Raw genomic sequence first — 7,501 nt, forward strand, 5'->3', positions numbered from 1 at the left:
AGTTTAGTAAAATGAAATGAAACATCAGAGCGTCTAGGGGCCAATGTGGAACAACTGTCAAACCAAAAACACACCTAGAAATGTTTTGTTTAATTCACACATGTTCAACACACACACTCTGCATATTTAGGCTGAGATCAAAACAGGAAGTGCTCCACTGTGTTTTTAAACTCCATAAACCTTCACTAGCATCATTTAATCATTTCAGCCCTGGATTTGCCAATTTCTACTGAACTAAAGGTAAAAGGAGCTGTAAACGTGACTCACTCTGTCGGGTAAGACTTTAGCATACATTACACATTAGCATAACAGGCTAAACCGGAAAACAGGAATTAGTTTTCGTGACCTTTAACTAGACTCATGATGAATTAAACATTTACAGTATTGTTCCAAATGAAAAATTATCACCTTTATGGTCTTATAAATGAAATGTATAAAAAAAAACGAGTCAAGTACATTTTCTTACAGGTATTACAAACACAACACTTCCATCTAGTGGCCAAACGAGTGAACTGTAACATGTATAATCAACCGTTATAAAACACGTACATGAAGCACAGACAGAACTGAACACGTGTCTGGTTTGTTAACGTAAGATATTAACAGTTAATCAGATAAATAAAGCAGAAAAAACAACAAGTTTACTCTGGATCTCACTCCAAATCAATAAATCCACTGAATTCTTCGTCCTCGGTGTCACTTCTGAACAAATCCACCAATTCCAGAGGAAGACGAAGCGCCGCAATTGTCAGTGTGAGAATAACGAAGATATGAAATTATGTATTTTAATAAATTCACATATAAGTCGCACCCAAACTATAAAAAAAGTGACACTTATTGTCTGGAAAATACGGTACAGACAAATGTTGGACTGATGTGTTTTTATTATATTATACACTTAAACTACAACCATGTGTTACACCTTTTGTTTGTTTTTCCTCAAATTCTTTTCTGCAACAATCTAACATAACAAATATCACGCACGGGAACCAATCCAGAATCCAAAATGGCGGGTTGAGCCACTTTTCCTTTCAGCCTGTTTCCTTCTGTCATTGTAATTCCTTCATAATGAAAAACAAGCTGTGGATAAACAAGGTGAAGTCTGGAGTTGTGAGCTCGTGTGCACCAGGAGAGGAGCAGTCAGGTGGAGTGAGGAGCGGAGTCACTGGGCCGTGGCTTAAATGACTCGGAGCGGCGGTGGAGCGGCGTCGGCATCACTGCTCTAGTTCAGGGTAATGAGACACTCAGTAAGCCCTGTCATTACCTGCAGCGGGTGGTTCGGCTCCTGAGAAACTGGAGACAGGCAGCACAACACTCTTAACAATGTTCACATGTATGTAGACATCACACTGGCAGTGCATTAAGTCAGTGACCAAACGTGTCTGTTATGTAGAGGCACAGGAGTTAAAATAATTACTCCATTTACAGCCTAAAAACATGAAGAAAGACTGTTTTTCATAAGGAATAAATAAGTTAAGAGCGATCCAGGCTTAGTACTGTGTTTTCCAGACCATAAGTGTCACTTTTGTTCACAGTTTGTCGTTGGTGCGACTTATTCTCAGATGTGATTTATATGTGAAATGATTCAAATCTATAATGTCACATGTTGGTTCTTGTCACAGTGACAGTCGTGCGAGGGGCTCTAGACTTGGACCAGTATCTACTCCTCCTGAACCACTCAACATTTAAAATATCAACATTACACTGATTTAAAAAACATCTGAGAAACACTGAACAAAAACGCCCCTAAAACAAAATCATATTCTCGTTTTCTCTGGAGTTGGTGGATTTGTTCAGAAGTGACACCGAGGATGAAGAATTCAGTGGATTTATTGATTTGGAGTGAGATCCAGAGTAAACTTGTTGTTTTTTCTGCTTTATTTATCTGATTAACTGTTAATATCTTACGTTAACAAACCAGACACGTGTTCAGTTCTGTCTGTGCTTCATGGAGCTGAATAAATATAAATGTGTTACGTTAGCGTGATGTACTGATATTCAGCCTGTTGGTCCACATTTTATTATTATTATTAGAACTTGACTTTAAAGAGAAAATGTCTGTTCTTGGTCACTACTTCCTGTTAGCGTCACTACTTCCTGTTAGCGTCACTACTTCCTGTTCAATTTTATCTCTATATTTTAGCAGAATCTCACAAAAATTAATAAATACTGTTAATATATACTTTTGTTCTCTATTTTATTCTTATTCATTATTATTCTTAAAATGTCTGTTCTTGGTCTTGGATTTTGTCAAATAAATTTCCCCAAAAATGTGATTTATGTTTTTTTCTTCATTACTGCACATTTTTTCCACTGATAAGCATAATATTCAAACAGATAAAGATAATTTTATTGAGTCTAGATTTAGTTTTAGAGATTAGATTAGATAAATTTACTTTTACTTTAAGAATTTGATGGCACCAATGAAAACCTGTGGTCACCAAGGTCACACTAAAACTGTCCCAACTGTGATTTTCTTCCACAGAACTGAGGTTAAAGTTGCAAACTCACTAATTAAGTTCATGAATATAATATTTAACCCAGAAAATGTATTAAATTTGAGACCGTTACCTTGTCTTATTCTGCACAAGACGACTGCTTCATTCATTTTTAAAGGCAAAGCATCGACAAAAACATAAATATAATGAAATCTAAGTATTTTAATAAGCTTAATTAGCAATTAGCTCTTTCATGGCCTTTGTCCCATGAATTCTAACACAGCAACTTGTTCTGCATCAGTTTCAGGTCCGATATGTGAATAAACGACCTCATACGCAACACAAATGTATGTTTTAAGGTAGTTTTGTAATTGGGCAAATGAAAATGGATAAGTTTAACGTCATAGTTTGAGAAATTTAAGGCGAAGCAACATCATCTCCATGACAGCGGCCCCTGAATAAACCCAAATGTAATGAGACGGCACATACGGAGAAGTTGTTATCAGCCAATCTGAATAATATTTAGAGTGTCAAATAAATCCTCCGCTCACTGTCTTCTTCCCAGTTCCCACATTAAAGCTGTTTTTGCCTCCACACATCTATCAGAGCTTGATTTGTGCAGCAAAGTCAATGACGGTCAAAACGGCTCTTCCCGCCACTGATGCGTCGCTGTTGTTTTAATAGATTTATGGCGTCCTGTGATGAAGACGACTTTGCAGTATCATCTGAGACATGTTTGTTTGTGTGTGGAGCATTAGCGGATGTGGTTAGGCCTCGGTGGACTGAAGCGGCTCTCTGGAGTAGATTTGAGCTGTCAGAACTCAACATGGCCGCTCCTCCACAGTCCAGTACTCACACTGTCATAAACAAACACTCCTGAGGTTCAACTCCTGTATCTGTCTGAACGAAGCCTGCGTGAGAGTGGAACATGTACTTTATACTTGACAAACGGAGCGCTGTCTAGTTGTGTAACGCTGAAGAGGCTTTGGCCGTATTTGGACTGTGATAAAACACCAAATCTGACCCAGTTCTTTGTTTTAACCACTCCGGGAGCAACAGTACAGTACACATTCTTAGTATTTGTAGTACTAGTAGTGTTGTTGTCTTACACCTGGCTCGTTAAATAACTCACATGAACAATACTTTAGCATATTACAAAACTCTGAAATGCCATTGGAAATCGGTTCAACCTCTGACTGTGAAATGACGGTTTTTATCCAACCGAGAAATAATTCAAGTGGAGTTTTCTGCTGCTCGAACGCACGGAGCAAAAGTCAAAACCATTTCCTGCTGGTCCAACATTGAGATCTGAGTGTATTGCAGATCTGTTTATTGTGTTATTTGGATGTCTTTGTCATTCTTCATGAAGATACACGACTTTTCTCTTTATATATGGTACAGGATGAATATGGATAATGTCATTTCTGCTGATGACTTTTGACAAAGGAAATTTGCAATTACTTTAAAGGGAGAATTCAAACCTTTACTTTTTATTTGTATTTCATTAAATTTTACTTTTTATTTGTATTTCATTTAATTTTACTTTTTATTTGTATTTCATTTAATTTTACTTTTTATTTGTATTTTATTTAATTTTACTTTTTGTATTTCATTTAATTTTACTTTTTATTTGCATTTTATTTATTTATTATATCATTCTTTTGTCTGTCGGGCATGATTTTATATATATTTTTTTTGTTATTATATGTTTTATTCTTTTTTCGTTTTTTTCTTTTATTTTCCTCTCTTTTCTTCTTTGTATTTGCTCATCAGACGTGGATCTCGGGCAAATCCGGTGGAAGGCGTGAGGTTTAAAAAGGGGAAAAACACGTTGTTGTCATCTATAGAAACGTCCGCTCTTAGCATTTTACTCTCATGACCGAATATTATCCTTAGCAGCTTAGCCCACACTCACGCCTGACTTCACACCTTTTCTCACCGGGACTTTCTCCGTGGGAATACACTGAACCCAAATTAGCATAATGAATTAATATCAAACACAACATTAGCAGCGCAGACGGGCTCAGAGCACCACAGGTCTTTAATGTGTCCACTGCTGCAGCACCTTTCTGACCTCACCGCTCTCGCCATCCATCCAGTTCTGGCTAAAAGTTACAGTTTTTAAGATCTGTAATCCGATTTTTATATCCCCAGACTTATTTTGCGATAATATTTTCAATTGTTTACCGTTAAACCTCCAGCCGTCTGCGCAGAACTCGTGGCGTAAAGAAACCTGTCTTATGAAATTTTCAAATGCACATTAATAAAACTACGTCTTTGCAAATAATTTCACGGTTCAGTGCGCGTCAGGAAATGTCAAGTTCTAGCCTTTAAAGAAAGTTTGTAGCCTGGCTTTAATTTGCTGCAATCCTCAGATGAAGCAGGTGCAAAAATAACAACCTATTTCACAGCAGAAAAGCCCCAGAGCGCTGGCCCGACTCGGAAACAGGAGAAACAATAAAGTTTGGGCAGACCAACCCCCAGCGCGCCCCAGATTGTAACCTGCATTTTCACATCCTCTATTTGCCTAATTTATTCAGTCAGGTAATAATAACGCCTCTGCAGCTCTGCGGATCAGACAGCGATGGATTAGGTTTGGCTCGGTCCCAGGTCGTCTGCAGGTGATGGGCCTGTGTGTGTTTGTGTGTGTGTTTGTACCAAAAACCACTGGACATAAAGACGATTAATGATTTGTTTTGTATCCACTTATATCATAGCACATACTGTTACGTTCACTGAAACAGGGAGATAAATACATAAGGCCTTTAACCTGTTTTATTTCTACTAATGTAAGACGAGGCACGTTTATTTTACAGTTTTACAGTTACAATTCACCCACAAAGTCATTTAAAGTGTTTTACAGAATAAGAAAGACATTAAAATCACAATAGAACAAATCGAAACATCAGTAATCATCATGAAATTATGATTAAAACAGAAGAGGCAGAATAAAACCCTTTCAGTCACAGATAAACAGAACCGTTTGAGTCTGGATTTAAACATTGTCAAAGTCGAGGCCTGAGTCACATCTTCAGGAAGAATGATCCAGGTTTAAACTGAACAAAACTCAAACACTGATGCCCCATGTTCAGTCCTGGTTTAGTCCTTGTTTAGTCCTTGTTTAGTCCTTGTTTAGTCCTGGTTTAGTCCTGGTTTAGTCCTGGTTTAGTCCTTGTTTAGTCCTGGTTTAGTCCTTGTTTAGTTCTTGTTTAGTCCTTGTTTGGTCCTTGTTTGGTCCTTGTTTAGTCCTTGTTTAGTCCTTGTTTAGTCCTTGTTTAGTCCTTGTTTGGTCCTTGTTTGGTCCTTGTTTGGTCCTTGTTTAGTCCTTGTTTAGTCCTGCTTTAGACCTGCTTTAGACCTGGATTCAGCCACAGGAGCCAGAGACCTGAGCCACAGGACACATGTGTGAAGTACTTCCTGGTTCTAGTCCTGACCCGAGCAGCAGTGTTCTGGATGTTCTGTTCTGTCTTAAGTCTGTCTGTAATACTTTTAAATGCAGACCACACAAAATAAAACGCCAGTATTGTCCTTTTTGCAAATTATTGTATTTTTAAAGCAATAAAAGCAACATAGATTCAGCGTTAATGAGGGATTGAGTGAGGGATTTTGTAAACAAAAATCACAATAATAAAACAATGAATTACCTCACAGTGTAAATCAAAACAGTTCAGATTTGTGACCGTTTTGACAACTGCCCCAATCACCATCACTACAATAATGACGTGTTTAGTGTATTTGACTTAATGCATGTTTAAAAGGCTCTTTAATCTCCAAACCTCACATTAAAACGGTTCATAATGTTTAGTTTCTGTTCTCATGCGTCTCTTTCTCTGGAGACGGTGCAGATGTGAATGAAACTGCACCATGAGACATTTTGTAAATCGCAAATCTGGCAATTTCTCTTCAAACGCAGCTTTGTGCACGAGCCAACTTTTTGTTTATTCTTCATTTCATTTATTTTCTTCCTTCTGCTTTCAAATTGAACGCACACAAAAGATCTCAATCTCATGAGACATTCCAGATTTAAATGCTATACTTGGAAAACTGATGAAGACAGCGAGGCGTATTTCAGATCTGCACACGCTCATAATAAGAGACAAGGCGACAAAAAGAACAAAATGCTGTCTGTTATGTCTTCATTGTATAGAAGACAATAGACTTTAGAGTTTTGAAGCCAGGCAGCAGCAGCGACGTGACAATACAGTGATTCTGCAGAACTAACACAAAGACTAGAGCCTAAGACAGTCTCAGTTTGAACTCACACAGTTGTGAAGTTTATGCTCTTGATTGTGTTTTATTGTAATGAGAGTTGGCTAAAGAATAAACTAGATGATATATTAAATGTGTATGTTTAAAATCTGGGCTAATTTGCCACGACAGTCCCTAAAGAACAACATCAGCTTCTGACTAAATACAATGTTAATTTGATATAAAAACACAATAATAAATGTAGTGAATATGTCAAGAATAACTCAAAATATGATTATTCTAACCTATAAGTAACTTATTTTGTGCATATCTGAACTTTAAATCACATTGCTGCGGTTGTTGCTTCCCTGGGGTGACCGGACCCGGGACAGTCCCAGTTCTGAGCCCTGAGTTCCAGCAAATTTATCCAAAACCATTGATTTGTCCCAGTTTTTTTTTGTTTTGTTTCCAAGAAATGTCCCATGTGTCCCTATTTTTGACCAATCTGATGTAAACCAGGACTAAAACAGGACTAAACCAGGACTGGACTAGACTAGGACTAAACCAGGACTAAATCAGGTCTAAATCAGGACTGGACTAGGACTAAATCAGGATTTAGTCAGTTCTAAACCAGGACTAAACCAGGACCACACCAGGACTAAACCAGGACTGAACCAGGACTATACCAGGTCTACACAAGGACTACGCAAGGACTAAACCAGGACTAAACCAGGACTAAACCAGGACTGAACCAGGACTACAGCAAGACTACACCAGGACTAAACCAGGACTAAACCAGGACTACACCAGGACTACACCAGGACTAAACCAGGACTAAACCAGGACTAAACCAGGACTACACCAGGACTACACCA

This window comes from Periophthalmus magnuspinnatus, chromosome 13 (genome assembly GCF_009829125.3).
Source record: "Periophthalmus magnuspinnatus isolate fPerMag1 chromosome 13, fPerMag1.2.pri, whole genome shotgun sequence".
In the NCBI taxonomy this organism is placed as follows: Eukaryota; Metazoa; Chordata; class Actinopteri; order Gobiiformes; family Gobiidae; genus Periophthalmus; species Periophthalmus magnuspinnatus.